The sequence below is a fragment of the Scyliorhinus canicula genome, chromosome 8, assembly GCF_902713615.1.
Source record: "Scyliorhinus canicula chromosome 8, sScyCan1.1, whole genome shotgun sequence".
NCBI lineage: Eukaryota > Metazoa > Chordata > Chondrichthyes > Carcharhiniformes > Scyliorhinidae > Scyliorhinus > Scyliorhinus canicula.
Window position 1 is genome coordinate 62,640,074 of NC_052153.1, and position 17,821 is coordinate 62,657,894.

At 46.7% G+C, this 17,821-nt stretch overlaps 1 protein-coding gene across 3 annotated transcripts in view; it reads left to right on the forward strand.

The window, feature by feature from the left end:
- Nucleotides 1–299: 299 nt before the first annotated feature.
- Nucleotides 300–17,821, forward strand: part of rfx3 (regulatory factor X, 3 (influences HLA class II expression)) — a 572,273-nt gene continuing 554,751 nt past the window's right edge. For all 3 annotated transcript variants that reach the window (XM_038804657.1, XM_038804659.1, XM_038804656.1), the window contains exon 1: nucleotides 300–454. The gene's annotated coding sequence lies outside the window, so the exon portion shown is untranslated. The remainder of the gene's footprint in view (nucleotides 455–17,821) is intronic.

Consider the following 17,821-nt stretch of genomic DNA (forward strand, 5'->3'; position numbering starts at 1 on the left):
CTCCCTCTGGGTGACCCCTTCCCTCCGCCTCACCCCTCCCTCTGGGTGACCCCTCCCTCTGGGTGACTCCTCCCGCAGGGTGACCCCTCCCTCCGGCTTTGCCTCTCCCTGGCTTCACCCCTCCCTCTGTGTCACCCCTCCCTCTGGTTCACCCCGGCCCCCTCCGGTTCACCGGTTCACCCCTTCCCCGGCTCCCTCCGGCTCCCGGCTCCCTCCCCCGGTCCTCCCCCGGTCCTCCCCCGGCCCTCCCCCGGCTCCCTCCGGCTCACCCCTCCCTCTGTGACTGTGCTGCGCAGCCGCAGTGGTGCGGCGATGACGCTGGCGGCCCGCTTCCTGCCATCAGGCGCGGTTTCAGCGGCGGCTTCAGTTATAGCAACTGTTGCCTTGTGAATAAAGCGCCGTAGTCCTGGCGACTGTTACCCACCAACAACTCCTCACAACAACAGCAACCGAGGTGAATATTATTAGTATTATTATATATCTGTAGTTCCTCTGAGCCCCAAACTGCTCTTCCAGCCTGTGGCACCGACAGCTCTCCCTCTGCAAACCTCTCGCTCTCTTTCTTTTACCGGATTTTTTTCTCACATCCAAGAAATGGTGGATCTGAATAATAAGCTGTTAATATTTAAACTGTGCAGCGTGGACCGCTCTGTTCTCGCCTCTATCTCTTTTGGGTTTGCAGCATATTTATTTTTCCAGGTTGCTGCTGCTGCTAATTTATTTGTGTTTTTAATTCACATTTAGTGGGGAGGATGGGAAGGAAAAGATGATTTTAAAATAACGACAATTCCCTGATCCCAAAACATGTTTCATCTCACCTCCTGCTCTCGCAAGGCCTTGTGTGGATCTTGCCTGGTGCCTGTTTTGTTGTTGTTTCCTTACATTATTAATTATCCTGGTGTGTATTATTTTGCAGGTTGTTGATAACGGTGGTTTACCTTTCTTTGCATTGTCTTTATTATATAACGTCCTGTATATGTGTGCGTTTGTGCCTATGCATTGTGTGTGTATGATCCTCAAACACACACGCATATTATGTATACAATAAGATATATTGGTAAAATGTGGAAACGGAGTTTTGGCAAAAAAAAGGTGTCAGTGATTATAATGATTATTAACCCTCAGCTCTGTTTTTCTTTAGAGGGCGAGGGTGGTGATTGTTGTCTTTCTCTTCTCTGTTCTCTCTCTCTCTCCCCCCCCCCCCCCATCTTCTCTGTTGTATCTTTATTTCTTATTGTTGGTTACACCCCCCCCCCCCATCGCTGACCTGATCGTGATTTTACCTGCCTTATTTGAAGGGATATTTTAACAAAGAATTAATACTTGCAGAAGTGTGCACATAGCTGTTAAGTGTTGGTGAGTGTGGCTGATCAGGTGTTTGCCCCCTGGCCTTATGCAATATTTGATGGTGCTGCGATCTTCCCCGGGGTGGGTTGATTCCCCACCCTCCCCGTCTCTCTGTCCGGATCGTTTTAGTGGGCATGGATTTTTGGAGGCATCTCTCTTGAGTTTATTTTAATTAAAACCGGGCAAAATGGCGGTGAGTTAATACAGAGAGGGAGGGAGATTTTAATGGTGTTTATTTATTACATTGGTTTAAAATCACTGGATTTTTAAAGAGCGTATGTTTCATCCACTTTTTAAAGCCAGATACTCCTTCGCTTATGCGAAATTAAAAAGGATTTTGTTTTAATTTAACATCGATATTTGATTTCCTTGTAGAAAACTATAACGTTTGAGATTTGGTTAAACTCTGGGTATTGGGGGAAATCGGTTTGATGCCGGCTTCTTCGGTGAAGCGGATGGGATTGATTTTTGTTTTATGTGGCTTTTTGACAACAGATTGTTATCGATTGGTCTGCTACCTAGACGTCTCGAACAGAGAGCATTCGGTTTTAGTTTGTTTTATTTACGAGGGCGGTGGTGTTTAACTTTGACTTTTTTAATAGGTGATTTGTTTCTTTGTGCTTCAGGGGGCGGAGGAAAAGGTTTACGATGTCTTTAATATTCCAAAAGGCGGGGAAATATTTCATTTTAAATGTAAGAGTGTAAGGGCTTTATGTTCACACATATGTAATCAGTGCAAGATCGAGTAATTATTTTAAGTTGACACATTTATTTTAAAATACTCAGTTGTATCGAAACGTTATCAAGACGCTGTTAACTTTTGTCCAGTGTTTTCTATACACGTGTTTGCTTAAATGTTATGGCTTGTACTTTGAAATCTTCGTTTTCTATTTAAAATGTTTTAAACACACTTGCCAAGAGCAAATGAGTGTTAATTGTGGTGGATTCAATGATATTTATTTATGTTTTGATTTACCTACCACTCTGTATGTTGAATTCATGGATATATTCAGTTGGATGATTAATTGCTGTAGTGAACTTTGTTTCGGTTCGGATGTTTTACAGACTTTTTTGATTCTCACAAAACATTGATAATTGAAGTACAAATGCATAATTGAATCTTACTAAACTGTAGACGCTCAATTGAGTGTGTGGGCAGAACTATACTTGGTGTTCATAAATACTGTTATTGTATGTAAACCACTGTAGCCTTTCTTTGAAGTCTCAAGTGAAATGACCCGTTTTTAGCCTGAATTACGTGCTTCCACAAAATAGAAAAAGAAACATCAATCACGTGTAACTGCAAAGTGAAACAATGGTATTTAAAAACAAATCCAAATATTATGGTTTTTATGTTATTGTTAAAGATAAGTACAATTATGCAATTAAGGAATTGACTTGTATACATGAACATTCAGTTTTTATTGGAGATAATTGAAGGATAATGTTTTAGTAATATAGACATCCTCAGTTTTGTGCTTGTGTTTGGCACAGATTTTACTGGTTCAACTTTTGCTCTATTGTAGCCAGCAGAATTAAAAGCTAAGTTATTAATTGTAGTTTAGTTTTTGAGAATTATAGTATTTAACATTATGGATTTGGGCTTGCGAATGTGTCAATGTTAAAAAAGCAACAATAGAAAGTGCTTTAACCTTGGCATATGTAAACTGTGGCAGGTCTTAAAAATATGAAACATTCATTCATGCAACTTTTCTTTCCACGTAAAATAAAACAAAGGTTGTTTTAAAATAAAAAGGATGAAGAATAGATGTTTAATGTATTGTTGGGGGAAACTCTTACTGTGGCAAGTTGTGAATTGATAACGATATGCTATTGGGAAAAAAAATCACACTTGTTCCATTAGGTTTATTAGAATATTCCTAAATAATGCTGAAAAGAGAGACATTTATTTACAAAATTTATATAAATTGCTGCGATCATTTAAAATTTTAACAACCTTGCGTTTGACCTGATGTGTGCACGTTAAAAAGCTTTGGCAATATGTCTCTCAGCAAAATTCAAGTTCTGCACTGCCAAGTGACTGTTAGACTATAAAAGCCAATTACTGTGGATGCTGGAATCTGAAACAAAAACAGAAAATGCTGGACACTCTCTTAGCAGGTCTGACAGCATCTGTGTTAGAACATAGAACATACAGTTCAGAAGGAGGCCATTTGGCCCATCGAATCTGCACCGGCCCACTTAAGCCCTCACTTCCACCCTATCCCCATAACCCAATAACCTCTCCTAACCTTTTTGGTCACCTAAGGGCAATTTAGCATGGCCAATCCACCTAATCTGCACGTCTCTGGACTGTGGGAGGAAACCGGAGCACCTGGAGGGAATCCACGCAGACACAGGGAGAACGTGCAGACTCCGCACAGACAGTGACCCAGCGGGGAATCGAACCTGGGACCCTGGTGCTGTGAAGACACAGTGCAGCCACTTGTGCTGCCAGTGCTATAGTGAGGGAGCAAATAACTTTATTATCCTTAATACAGTAATTAATTACTGGTTTGGCATGCATTTGAACTTCGTAGCATATTTGCAGACTTTGAGAATTGTAGCATTTGGTCAATAGATGAACTTTATAAGAGGCAAAAACCAGTGGCATTTCTGTATTACTGCCTTGTCAGAGACATGATTCCAGTCAGTAAGTTCTTTTGTCTGGCTTTTTGATTTTATTATGTTAATTTTGGTTAAATTTTGAAGGTGTGTTTTGGGGATCCTGTGTAATAAAGTGGTTGCTCTACTTTCCATAATTAAACTGCTTCTCTGCACAGGTGCAAAGGTGCTTTCTCATGTTGTGCCTTTTTAAGAATGGGGATTCTAATGGTTCCATAAAAATTACAGTCTGGAAACAGACCCATTTACCTTGATAAGTCTGTGCTGGTGTTTGTCCTCTGCATGAACAGTAGTCTTAATTCCATGTGCCCACATCCTGTCACAATATCCATTTATCCCCTTTCCATCATCCACCTGTCTAGCCTGTTCTTCAATCAACTGCTGAGTCTGTGACTAGCCACTGGTTATACTTGTTCTTCAGCTTCAGCTTCTGTTCCTGCCAGCAACTTGCTCACTCAAGGCCAAAGTACCCATTCTCGTGCCTTCCGGGTTTTATGAAGATCCCCAACTTCGCTTATCATTTTACTGCCCTGCAGCTGATTCTGTATACATCCTGGATTCTCGATCCTACGGAAATACCACCATCAGTGCATCCTCTGATAATCTACCCACACACAGCTTCTGAATTTCACTCACTTCACCTATCTTTAACTCGTTCAACAGTTGAGTATGCTCCATGCTAACTCCATAACCTCACCATAGGACCTCTGAGTTTAATTCTGGTTCCCTCCTATGGTCTCCTATCCATTTCCTGTTTGCTCTCAGGTTTTAATGTACCCTAATAACTATGTAATCAGGCCTATGTAGCTTACGTTTTCCTGTGCTTTGCGAGCACGTTTTAATTGCTGCTCTGGAACCAAATCCATCTTCCCTATTTCCATTTATTTCTCCCTGTGGTGGTCTACCACTGTGTGTTTATGTATATATGTGTGTGTGCTTGCATTAGGGGATGTACGACAGTACCTGTATTACAGGTTTCCCGGTAAGCCCCTGCCAGCTAGCTCTGCCCACAGGGAGCTGTATAAATATTCATAAGTTTCCCTGAGATTCCATTCTACAGCTGCAGCCGAAGGAATAGCATCTCACTGTAATAAAGCCTCTCTTGTACCGATTCGAGTCTTTGTGTGCAATTGTTAGCGCCACAATTTATTACAGTGAGATTTTCCAACATCATGGACATCAGAATTAAGCCCGATCGCCTGCAGCTGGATCCGCAGTCGCTGCACGCCAGGAAAGACTTTAACTACTGGGTGGCTGTTTTCGAGGCCTACATCACCTCAGTGGACCCTACATCATCGGAGGCTCAGAAGGTACAACTCAAGGTTGAGCTCCAGCGTGTTCCCGCTGATTCAGGACACGCTTAACTACACCCGGGCCATGGAACTTCTCAAAGAGAATTACGCCCAGTCGACGAACACTCTGTTTGCGAGACATGTACTAGCCACTCGCGTTCAGCAACCGGGTGAGTCGATTGAGGACTTCTGACGGGCCCTTATCCCTCTAGTACGGGACTGCGACTGCCAGGCTGTCTTGGCCACGGAACATTCGAATCTCCTCATGCGGGATGCCTTTGTGACGGGTATTGCATCGGACCCCATCCGGCAACGACTGCTGGAAGGGGCCGCTCTCGACCTTGCGGCAACAAAGACTTTAGCGCTCTCAATGACGGCCGCTTCCCCTAATGTGCAATCCTACCCTGCCTGCCGCGCGGCCCACCCATCCTACCCTCGTGGACCCCGCAACCGCCCCCCCCCCCGACTGGGGCCGCTCCCGCGCAGTATGCCTGCGCAACACGCCGCACCGCGCATCCTGGGGGTCCCCGCTGCTACTTCTGCGGTCAGCAGAAACACCCCCGCCAGCGTGCCCGGCCCGCACCGCGACCTGCAAATCCTGTGGCAAGAAAGGCCACTTTGCAGCGGTGTGTCAGTCCCGCGCAGTTGCCGCTATCACGCCCAAACTCTCCCCCTCGCCTCAGCCGATCGCGCAATGGGCCCTGCCGTCCGCTGCTCCCGGGGCCATGTGCGATCAGTGGGTGCCGCCATCTTCCTTCCCCGACTCCACGTGCGATCAGTGGGCGCCGCCATCGTTCGCCGACCCCGCCATGGGCGCCGCCATCTTCATCCTCCATGAAGCGTTCCATGGTCGCTGCCATCTTGCCCCGCTCCCACAACGTGCGCTCCATGATCGCCGCCATCTTGCCCCGCCCCCGCAACGTGAGCTGCATGGGCACCGCCATCTTCTTCCCCGCAGGTACTCCAGACGCCGCCATTTTGTCCTCCCCTCGGAACTGGACCACGGGACCCGGGTCGCGGCTGCTACTCGTCGGACTCTTCGGTCAATCGCCCGCTACTCGCCTCCATGACGCTTGACCAATCCCGTCCTCGCAACCTGGCCACCACTTCTACGACGGAGCTTATCAACGGCCACGCGACCTCCTGCCTCATCGACTCTGGGAGCACGGACAGTTTCATCCATCCGGACACGGTAAGGCGCTGCTCCCTCATGGTCCATCCCGCCAACCAGCGGATCTCCCTGGCCTCCGGATCCCACTCTGTCCCGATCCGGGCTTCTGTCTGGTCAAACTCACCGTACAGGGCGTTGAATTCAACCGTTTCCGCCTGTACGTTCTCCCCAACCTCTGTGCGACACCTACTGGGCCTGGACTTCCAATGTAACCTCCAGAGCCTTACCCTCAAATTCGGCAGACCCCTACCGCCCTTCACCGTTTACGGCCTCACGACCCTCAAGGTTGACCCTCCCTCCCTCTTTGCCAATCTGACTGCAGATTGCAAGCCCGTCGCCACCAGGAGCAGAGGGTACAGCATCCAGGACAAGACCTTCATCAGGTCCGAAGTCCAGCGGCTGCTTCGGGAGGGTATTATCAGGGCCAGCAACAGTCCCTGGAGAGCTCAATTGGTGGTGGTTAAAACTGGGGAGAAACACAGGATGGTCGTGAACTACAGCCAGACCATCAACACAGCTCGACACATACCCCCTCCCTTGCATATCTGATATGGTCAATCAGATTGTACAGTACCCGGGTCTTCTCAACAATTGACCTGAAATCCACCTACCACCAGCTCCCCACCCGTAAATCGGACCGTCCCTACACTGCCTTCGAGGCGGATGGTCGACTATCAATTTCTTAGGGTTCCCTTCGGTGTCACTAACGGGGTCTCGGTATTTCAGCGAGAAATGGACCGAATCGTTGACCGGTACGGACTGCGGGCCACATTTCCGTACTTCGACAATGTCACCATCTGCGGCCACGACTAGCAGGACCATGACGCCAACCTTGCAAAATTTCTCCACACCGCATCTCTCCTCAACCTCACTTGCACTTCTCCTTGTTATGTGTTCAGCACAGACCGCTTAGCCATCCTCGGCTACGTAGTCCAAAACGGACTACTGGGGCCCGACCGCATGCGCCCCCTCATGGAGCTTCCCCTCCCCCACTGCCCCAAGGCTCTCAAACGATGCCTGGGGTTCTTTTCTTATTACGCCAAGTGGGTCCCACAATACGCGGACAAGGCCCGCCCACTGATCCAGTCCACACAATTTCCCCTCATGGCCGAGGCACAACAGGCCTTCGCTCGTATTCGCTCAGACATAGCCAAGGCCGGGATGCACGCGGTAGACGAGACACTGCCCTTCCGATTAGAGAGCGACGCTTCAGATGTCGCCCTTGACGCCACTCTAAACCAGGCTGGCAGACCCGTGGCATTCTCTTCCCGCACCCTCCATGCCTACGAAATTCGACATTCGTCTGTTGAAAAGGAGGCCCAGGCAATCGTTGAAGTGGTGCGGCACTGGAGGCATTACCTGGCCGGCAGGAGATTCACTCTCCTCACTGACCAACGGTCGGTAGCCTTCATGTTTAACAGAACATAGCGGGGCAAGATCAAAAACGACACAATCTTGCGGTGGAGAATCGAGCTCTCCACCTATAATTACGAGATCTTGTATCGCCCCGACAAGCTCAACGAGCCCCCAGACGCCCTCTCCCGAGGTACATGTGCCAGCGCACAAGTGAACCAGCTCCGTGCCTTGCACGAGAGTCTTTGCCATCCGGGGGTCACTCGGTTGTACCATCTGGTCAAAGCTCGCAATCTGCCCTACTCTGTCGAGGAAGTACGGACAGTCACCAGAGACCGTGCGCGCCTGGTGAAAGCGTCCCGTCCCTTTGAACGCCTCAGCGTGGATTTCAAAGGGCCCCTCCCCTCCACCGACCATAACACCTACAACCTTAGTGTGGTGGATGAGTTCTCTCGGTTCCCCTTCGCGATCCCATGCCCGGATATGACGTCTGCCACCGTCATCAAGGCCCTTGATTCCATATTCGCTCTGTTCGGTTTCCCCGACTATATCCACAGTGACAGGGGATCCTCGTTCATGAGTGATGATCTGCGTCAGTTCCTGCTCAGCAGGGGTATCGCCTCCAGCAGGACGACCAGCTACAACCCCCGGGGAAATGGGCAGGTAGAGAGGGAGAACGGGGCGGTATGGAGGGCCGTCCAGCTAGCCCTACGGTCCAGGAACCTCCCAGCCGCTCGCTGGCAGCAGGTCCTCCCTGACGCGCTCCATTCCATTCTGTCACTGCTGTGCACCGCAACTAACAACACACCCTATGAACGTGTTTTTGCCTTCCCTAGGAAGTCTACATCCGGGGTGTCGCTCCCGACTTGGCTCGCAGCTCCAGGGCCGGTCCTCGCAGCTCCAGGGCCATGTCAGGTTCCACAAGGCAGACCCTCTGGTGGACCAGGTACGCCTGCTCCACGCGAACCCCCAATATGCCTACGTGGAGTTCCCCGACAGCCGCTAGGATACAGTCTCGCTCAGGGACCTGGCTCCCTCGGGTGCCGATCCCATACCCACGCGCCACCCTCCTTTTCCCCGGCGTCCCCGACTTCAGCCCCACCAGGTCTACCCCTCGTTCCCCTGCCCACACTCGAGGACATGGAAGATTTTGGCTCGTTCCCGGAGTCATTCAGCCACTGGCCAGCACCAACACCGCCAGCACCTCCGCCGTGTAAGCTCCTGCCGGCTAGCTCCGCCCACAGGGAGCAGTATAAATATTCATAAGTTTCCCTGAGATGCCATTCTACAGCTGCAGCCGAAGGAATAGCATCTCACTGTAATAAGCCTCTCTTGTACCGATTCGAGTGTTTGTGTGCAATTGTTAGCGCCACACACACTCCCTTTAAGCTTTTTTTCTTTATCCTTCCTAGTCCTCTCTCTCTTCTATTGTCTTCTTTCCTTCTCCCCTCTCTGGTTCTCTGTGCTCCCACATCCCAACATCGAGTTATCAGTACTTCTCAATCTTCCTGCTTTCTTGCTGTTATCCCAAGCTTGATGCCTTGGATAAACCAACAGCTTCCGTCTTTGCCTCTCTTGGCATTTAAAAAAAGACTCATCTCCTTCCCATCTAACTTGCCGATACTGGAAGAAAATAAAAACAGAAAATGCTTAGGGCAGCATGGTGGCGCAATGATTAGCACTGCTGCCTCACGGCGCCGAGGACCCGCATTCGATCCTGGCCCCGGGTCACTGTCCGTGTGGAGTATGCACATTCTTCCCGTGTCTGCGTGGGTATCACCCCCACAACCAAAAGATGTGCAGGATAGGTGAATAGGCCATGCTAAATTGCTCCTTAATTGGAAAAACGAATTGGGCACTCGTAAGTTTATTTAAAAAAAAGGAAAATGCTGGAAATACTCAACAGTTCAGGGAGCCTCCGTGGAGAGCAACATCATTATTTTTCAGGTCAATGACCTTTCATCAGAAAATGGTACACGAGTGATGATGCCACCTTCCCCCTAAATGCAGCCTCCCTGTCCAACTATATATTCAACCATTTGCTATGTCATACCATGATGGTGACAGTGTGGCACTTATCATGAAATCACACCTTGGCTTGACCCTCCTACCACCACCAATCCCTGGGCACCTTTTCCTCCTTTGCAAACCTCACCAGTTCAACCTTATTTAACATCTTTGTTCCCTAATAACCAGTCAAGTACAATAAATATGTTCTCACAAATGTCCTTCACTGCTTATCTCCCTCACCCTCTGTCCCAGACAACATCTCACATTTGTTGATTTCTGCCTCTATCTCAACTCATCCTGCCTGCTCTCTCCTGAGTTCATGCCTTCTTTATCCTCGCTTTATCCCTCCATGTAAAGTCCTGAATTTAATTCACATCCCCTTAACCATGGCAATTCACATGGTCTCAATGCTGCCGTCGTCTCAATCACAGATGAAGTTAGTTCTGATCATTCTTCACCCTCGTCTGCCTTCTATGTACCAACCCTGCCATCTCAGACGCATGGGAACAACACCACTTCCAAGCTAACACACCATCCTGACTTGGCACTACGTCTTTGTTCTTTCACTTTCACTGTCACTGTGTCAAAATCCTGGTATTCTCTTCAGATTAGCACTTTGGGTCGACCTACACCACATGAACTACGGTGGTTCAAAAAAGAGACTCATCACCACCTTCGCAAGGAAAATTAGGGATGAGCAACAACTACTAACATTGCCAGCGCTGTTCACTTTCCATGAAAAATTTATGAAAGAATGAAAAGTACAAATTAAACAGAAGCTTTCCTGGAATGCATCACTGTGAGCCATGGCTAAGTATTTCCAACCATTGGTGCTGGACTACTTATTTCAATAAGCATTTTTTTAACTTGGGAGCATAGAGATGTATATGATAAGAAATATGGTAAGAAATATTTGTAGAAAGTAATCTGCATTTGGTTGGTAATAGGAAATAAGAGTAGGCCATTTGGCCCTTCGAGCCTGCACTGCCATCCATTATGATCATGACTCATCATCCAACCCAGTCACTGGTTCCCACCTTCTCTCCATATCCTTTGATCCCACTTTCTCTCCATATCCTTTGATCCATTTAGCCCCAAGTGTTATATCTAACTCCTTGAAAACTTACAATCTTTTAGCCTCAACTGCTTTCTGTGGTAGCGAATTCCACAGACTCGCCACTCGCTTGGTGAAGAACTTTCTCCTCATCTTAGTCCTAGACTGTATCTTCTGGTTCTGGACTCCTCCCGCCATCATGAACATCGTATTTGCATCTTCCCTGTTTAGTCCTGTTGGAATTTTATAAGTTTCGATGAAAGCCCCCCTCATTCTTCTAAACTGCAGTGATTATAATCCTAATCAATTTAATTGTATCTCTTATGTCAATCCTGCCATCCCGAATCAGCCTGGTAAATTCGCTGCACTCCCTCTATAGCAGGAACATTCTTCCTCAGATAGGAGATTAAAAATGTACTCAATATACATGCGTGGTTTCACGAAGGCCCTGTATAATTGCAACAAGACACCCCTGCCCCTGTACTCTAATTCTCTCACTATGAAGGCCAACGTACCATTTTGCTGCTTTTACCGCCTGCTTTTAGACAGAGTGGATAGTCAGAGGCTTTTCCCAGGGTAGAGGTGTCAATTACTAGGGGGCATAGGTTTAAGGTGCAAGGAGTAAGATTTAGAGGAGATGTACGAGGCAAGTTTTTTTACACACAGGGTAGTGGGTGCCTGGAACTCGCTGCCAGAGGAGGTGGTGGAAGCAGGGACGATAGTGACATTTAAGGGGCATCTTGACAAATACATGAATAGGATGGGAATAGAGGGATACGGACCCAGGAATTGTAGAAGATTTTAGTTTAGACGGGCAACATGGTAGGCACGGGCTTGGAGGGCCGAAGGGCCTGTTCCTGGGCTGTACATTTCTTTGTTCTTGCACCTGCATGTTTACTTTCAGCGACTGGTGTACAAGGACACCCAGACGTCGTTGCACATTTCCCTCTCAATCTATAACCATGCAGACAATCTGCCTCCCTATTTTTGCTACCAAAGTGGATAATCTCACATTTATCTACATTTTACTGCATCCGCCATGCACTTTCCCACTCAACTTGTCGAAATCATACTGAAGCATCTCTCCCATCCAGCTTTGTATCAAGTGTAAATTTGCAGAAATTACATTTAGTCCCCCCATGTAACTCATTAATATATGTTGTGAATAGCTGGGGTCCTAGCCCTGTTCCCTGTGGTACTTCACTAGTCACTGCCTGCCCTTACGAAAAAGGCCCATTTATTCCTCCTCTTTGTTTCCTGTCTCCCAACTAGTTTTCTATCCATTTCAATACATTATACCAATCCCATACACTTTAATCTACACTTATGTAGGACTTGTCGAAAGCCTTCTGAAAGTCCAACTAAACCACGTCCATTGGCTCCCCCTCGGTTACTCTACTAGTTAAATCCTCGAAGAATTCCAGTAGATTTGTCAAGCATGTGTTTCCCTTCATAAATCCATGCTGACTCTGTCCCAATCCTGCACTGTTTCCAAGCACTCTGCTATTAAATCTTTGATATGGACTCTAGAATTTTCCCCACTACCGACATCAGGCCCGTTGGTCATAATTCCCTGTTTTCTTTTTAAATAGTGGGATTACATTAGCTACACTCCAATCTGTGGGAACTGTTCCAGAGTCCATAGAATCTTGTAAGATGACCACAATACATCCATAATTTTAGGGCCACTTGCTTAAACACTCTAGGCTGTAGAATATCAGGCCTTGGGGATTTATCTGCCTTCGATCCCATCAATTTCCTCAACAATTATCTACTAATACTGATTTCCTTCAGTTCCTCCCTCTCTCTAAACCAGTGTTTTGCAAACGTTTTTACCTGAACCGACGTTTACCAACTGGTTGACCTTTGCGACCCATGCCGGCCGACCTTCATGACCCACACCGGCTGGCCTTCTGAAAACACCGATTTACGCTTACCTTTAATGTGATAGGAGAGCCTGCTTGATCCTTGCCAATCAGATTCACAGGAGGAGAGAGCAATGCGCATATCAGGTGCAGAGTTCAGACCGATCATTTGTGCTGTCTTCATATTTGTGAGGACGGAAAATCTAGCCTTGAAAATGTAGGTCGTTGTGAAGAGCAATAGTGCAACAGAATGCTGATTTACTCAGCACTGGATACTCCTTGGAGACACTACACCAGAATGCTGACAGCCTCATGAATCTGTGGCTTGTTTATAATATGCTGTCAAGGTGAGGTGCAGAAGTTCAGTCTCTTCATTCAAAATCAGCTGTAAGTTAATAATTGTAGCCACCTGGGGTGGCCACGTCCCGATTACAAAATGGACACTTGCAGAGAATGAAGGGAAAATTGGACAACGCTAAGAAAGCAAGCAGATGCAAGGTTTGTCTTTGGATTGAAGTTTGCAGCTCCCAGATAAGACCGATACTGCAAAGCCATTAACATACTAATGAGCTATCTCCAGGGGCAAAGAGAAACCATTTAAGCAAACGATACCAAAGCAGGACACCCCGGCGCCAGAGGAGACTAAGAGGCCAACGGTCACCTAGGGCCCGCCCAGCGATCAGGCAGCCACCCCTTTATTGGAGAAAATCAATACAGATGATTAGGATGTGGTCCAATTAATTGGGGCCAAGTTCAAGGCCCGCCCAAAAGCACGTGAAGCCCCTTTGGGGTATAAGAGGAAGCCCCCAAGACAGAATCATTCTTCTTGGCCTTGGCTCTCAGCAGCGAGAGACCTGCCTAGCAGCTGCACCAGACAATTAAGTCCAAAGTCAACGCACACTACGAGATAGACGCTCCTAGCTACTATTCTATACAAGTTCGATGCCAGCAGCCTCAGAACCGGACAACGACCATAGTTCCTCTGACTGAGTGGGCACTTAAAGCTATGTATAGGCTTTTAGTAGTAGTGATAGTTTTGTTAGTAGAGTTTGTGCATGAGTATAATTGACTGTGTGTAAATAAATGAGTATTGATTTTGAACTTACTAACTGGTGTATCGAGTCTTTGATCAGTATTCGGTTTTGAACCTTGTGGATAGCGAGAAGATACCTGGCGACTCTTGAGCAAGCATAATTAGAATTAAGGACGGCGACCATATTGTCCGTCATAAACAGAGCCAATTAAGGAGAGAGCATAACGAGCAACATAATTGACTCTGATGTCTCAAATAATTTTTCACCTACCTCTTTTTTTTCAAAATCTGACCATCTCCTCTGGAAAGTAGCAACAAAAACTGTTGATCAGCGTGGCTAGTGGGACTGAATAAGGCTTGCCAGTCTATTGATAGTTTCCCTTACTAACCTTGTTTTCTTCAAAGTTCCGTAGCAATTTTTAAGAACCTGTTGTACTTTTGGCTTTTACTCACACTTGCTAACTTTCAGTGACTTTTGGAAATCATCTTCTTTCTTCACAGTGCCGAACACAATCATCATTCTTATGCAATTTGAGGTTCAGTTAGTTTAAAATTGAAAAGATTGTAAGACATAGTAGGCATCCACTTTTCATCACCAAATGAATCGCCGGACGGGACGTTTCTCAGAAGGAAAGCATGGATTTCATACATTCGTCATAAACGTGACAAGCACCCGCCTCTTGATAGAGCTAACATACCTCTGGTGGACAATAAATGTGTGTACTTGGCCCCCATATCGGAACACAAAGCCTCAAAAAGCCTGGTATTGAGTGCGCTGTGTTTAATTACATTCACAACTTTCATAATTCCTTTCAACACCACTTCAAAGTCGGATGGAATTCCTTCAATGCCAATGCCTCTCGGTGAATAAAACCATGATTCCAAACAGTGTCTTGACCAGCTGCGTCCTTAATCCTTATAACTCCTTGTTTTCCCCAGTCATGTCGGTTGCCCCATCGCTTGTGGTTCCTCTGCAATGAATCCAGTTGAGCCCGCACTTTCCAACCACGTAACTATTCAGTACTTCAAAAATCTCTGCGACAGTCGTGCTGGTTGGTAATGTCAGGGAGCACAGTAAATCCCTAACAAATTCATTGTGCCAAACATATCTAAAGTAAACTAGTAAGGTTGCACAATCTGAAAAGTTTGTACTTTCATCCAGTTGTATTGAGAACTCCTATGCTGACTTTAAAGGAGAAATAAGCTGCGCTTCTAAATTCTCAGCAATATCACAAATTCGGCGAGCTACTGTGTCATCACTGAGAGGGGTGCATTTCAGTTTTTCAGCTGACCTCTCATCCATGGCCGTATGAGCCATGTTAATGCTGCAGCGAGAATGAATCTCTCTGCTATAGTGCGGGACATTTTCTTTTTAGCTCCACGGTAAGCTACCATATAAGAGACGAATTGTGCTTTGTCATTCAATGTTACATTTTTGCGAAGGACTTCAGCTGATGATTAAATTTTCGCTGCATCATTTGAAAAAAATCAAAGGTTTGACCTCGATCTTGCCATGCCTTCAAATGCCTTTCAAGTTTTTAGGGTTTTAAATTTTCATTTACCAGCACTTTCCTGCATATAACACAGGCTGGCCTTTGCATCTTGATTTGCATTGTCCCAACTAACAAAGCCATATCTCAATAAATCATCTTTAGTGCTTTGTTCCTAATTTTGGTTTCTTAGGTTATTCACCAGAGGCCCTGGAGCTCTGTATACAGCTCATACTAGTATTGCTTTGTCCTGCCATGGACTCTCCTGGGCAGCTCTCTCCAACAGATTCAGTTGTAAGATCCTGGCCTGTTTGTGTCTTTGGCCCTCTCTTCCTTATAACAAAATGATCCATCCTCAGTTCTTCACAGACCTGCTGCTTGCTTGCCCGCAGCTAGAAAATTGAGGAATCTCTCTTCCGTGGTTTTGCACCAAAAGCATGGATGTACAAATGTGTGATATCAGTATATGTGCCGGGCAGGTGATTTGCTCTCTGTGCCACATCTGGCGGGAAGTCTGCATCGTTCCCATTTAAAACCCGGTTGCAGTAGGCATTCTCAACTTAAAACGTGTCGCAGCCGGCGTTCTTAAAAGCTGGTCACAGCTGTTAGGCGCTTCTACTGTGATCAGGAACGCTGCAACCATTTGCTCCGAGACCCTGCTGACACCCGCCAGCGACCCACCCGCGGATGCACAGTTTGTAAAACCCTAATGTAAACCCTATGTTCCTCAACATTTCTGGTATGCTATTTGTGTCCCCCTTTGTGAAGACAAAGTCAGAATCAGAGTATGTGTTTGGTGCAGGTTAGGTGGATTGGCCAATCTAAATTTGCCCCTTAGTGTCCAAAGATGTGCAGGTAGGTGGCCTCCTTCTGCACTGTCGTGATTCTATGGTTCTGCGGTTAATTGGTCAGCTATTTCTTTGTTCCCCATTATAAATTCCCCTGTTTCTGACTGTAAGGAACCACATTTATTTGGATAATTGGAGCGCATTCTGGGGAAGGTGGGACCTGTACAAGCAGGACGGGTTGCATCTGAACCAGAGGGGCACCAATATCCTGGGGGGGAGGTTTTCTAGTACTCTTCGGGAGGGTTTAAACTAATTTGGCAGGGGTATGGGAACCGGATCTGTAGTCCAGCAACTAAGGTAGACGATAGTCAGGACGCCAAAGCACGTAGTGATGCAGTGGGGAAGGTAACAATGACAAAGGAGAGTACTTGCAGGCAAGGAGATGGGTTGAAGTGTGTATACTTTAATGCAAGAAGCATCAGGAATAAGGTGGGTGAACTTAAGGCATGGATCAGTACTTGGGACTACGATGTGGTGGCCATCACGGAAACTTGGATAGAAGAGGGGCAGAAATGGTTGTTGGAGGTCCCTGGTTATAGATGTTTCAACAAGATTAGGGAGGATGGTAAAAGAGGTGGGGGGTGGCATTGTTAATTAGAGATAGTATAACAGCTGCAGAAAGGCAGTTCGAGGGGGATCTGCATACTGAGGTAATATGGGTTGAAGTTAGAAATAGGAAAGGAGCAGTCACCTTGTTGGGAGTTTTCTATAGGCCCCCCAATAGCAGCAGAGATGTGGAGGAACAGATTGGGAAACAGATTTTGGAAAGGTGCAGAAGTCACAGGGTAGTAGTCATGGGCGACTTCAACTTCCCAAACATTGAGTGGAAACTCTTTAGATCAAATAGTTTGGATGGGGTAGTGTTTGTGCAGTGTGTCCAGGAAGCTTTTCTAACACAGTATGTAGATTGTCCGACCAGAGGGGAGGCCATATTGGATTTAGTACTTGGTAATGAACCAGGGCAGGTGATAAATTTGTTAGTGGGGGAGCATTTTGGAGGTAGTGACCACAATTCTGTGACTTTCACTTTAGTAATGGAGAGGGATAGGTGCATGCAACAGGGCAAGGTTTATAATTGGGGGAAGGGTAAATACAATGCTGTCAGACAAGAATTGAAGTGCAGAAGTTGGGAACATAGGCTGTCAGGGAAGGACACAAGTGAAATGTGGAACTTGTTCAAGGAACAGGTACTGCGTGTCTTTGATATGTATGTCCCTGTCAGGCAGGGAAGAGATGGTCGAGTGAGGGAACCATGGTTGACAAGAGAGGTTGAATGTCTTGTTAAGAGGAAGAAGGAGACTTATGTAAGGCTGAAGAAACAAGGTTCAGACAGGGCGCTGGAGGGATACAAGATAGCCAGGAGGGAACTGAAGAAAGGGATTAGGAGAGCTAAGAGAGGGCATGAAAAATCTTTGGCGGGTAGGATCAAGGAAAACCCCAAGGCCTTTTACACATATGTGAGAAATATGAGAATGACTAGAGCGAGGGTAGGTCCGATTAAGGACAGTAGCGGGAGATTGTGTATTGAGTCTGAAGAGATAGGAGAGGTCTTGAACAAGTATTTTTCTTCAGTATTTACAAACGAGAGGGGCCATATTGTTGGAGAGGACAGCGTGAAGCAGACTGATAAGCTTGAGGAGATACTTGTCAGGAAGGAAGATGTGTTGCGCGTTTTGAAAAACTTGAGGATAGACAAGTCCCCCGGGCTTGACGGGATATATCCAAGGATTCTA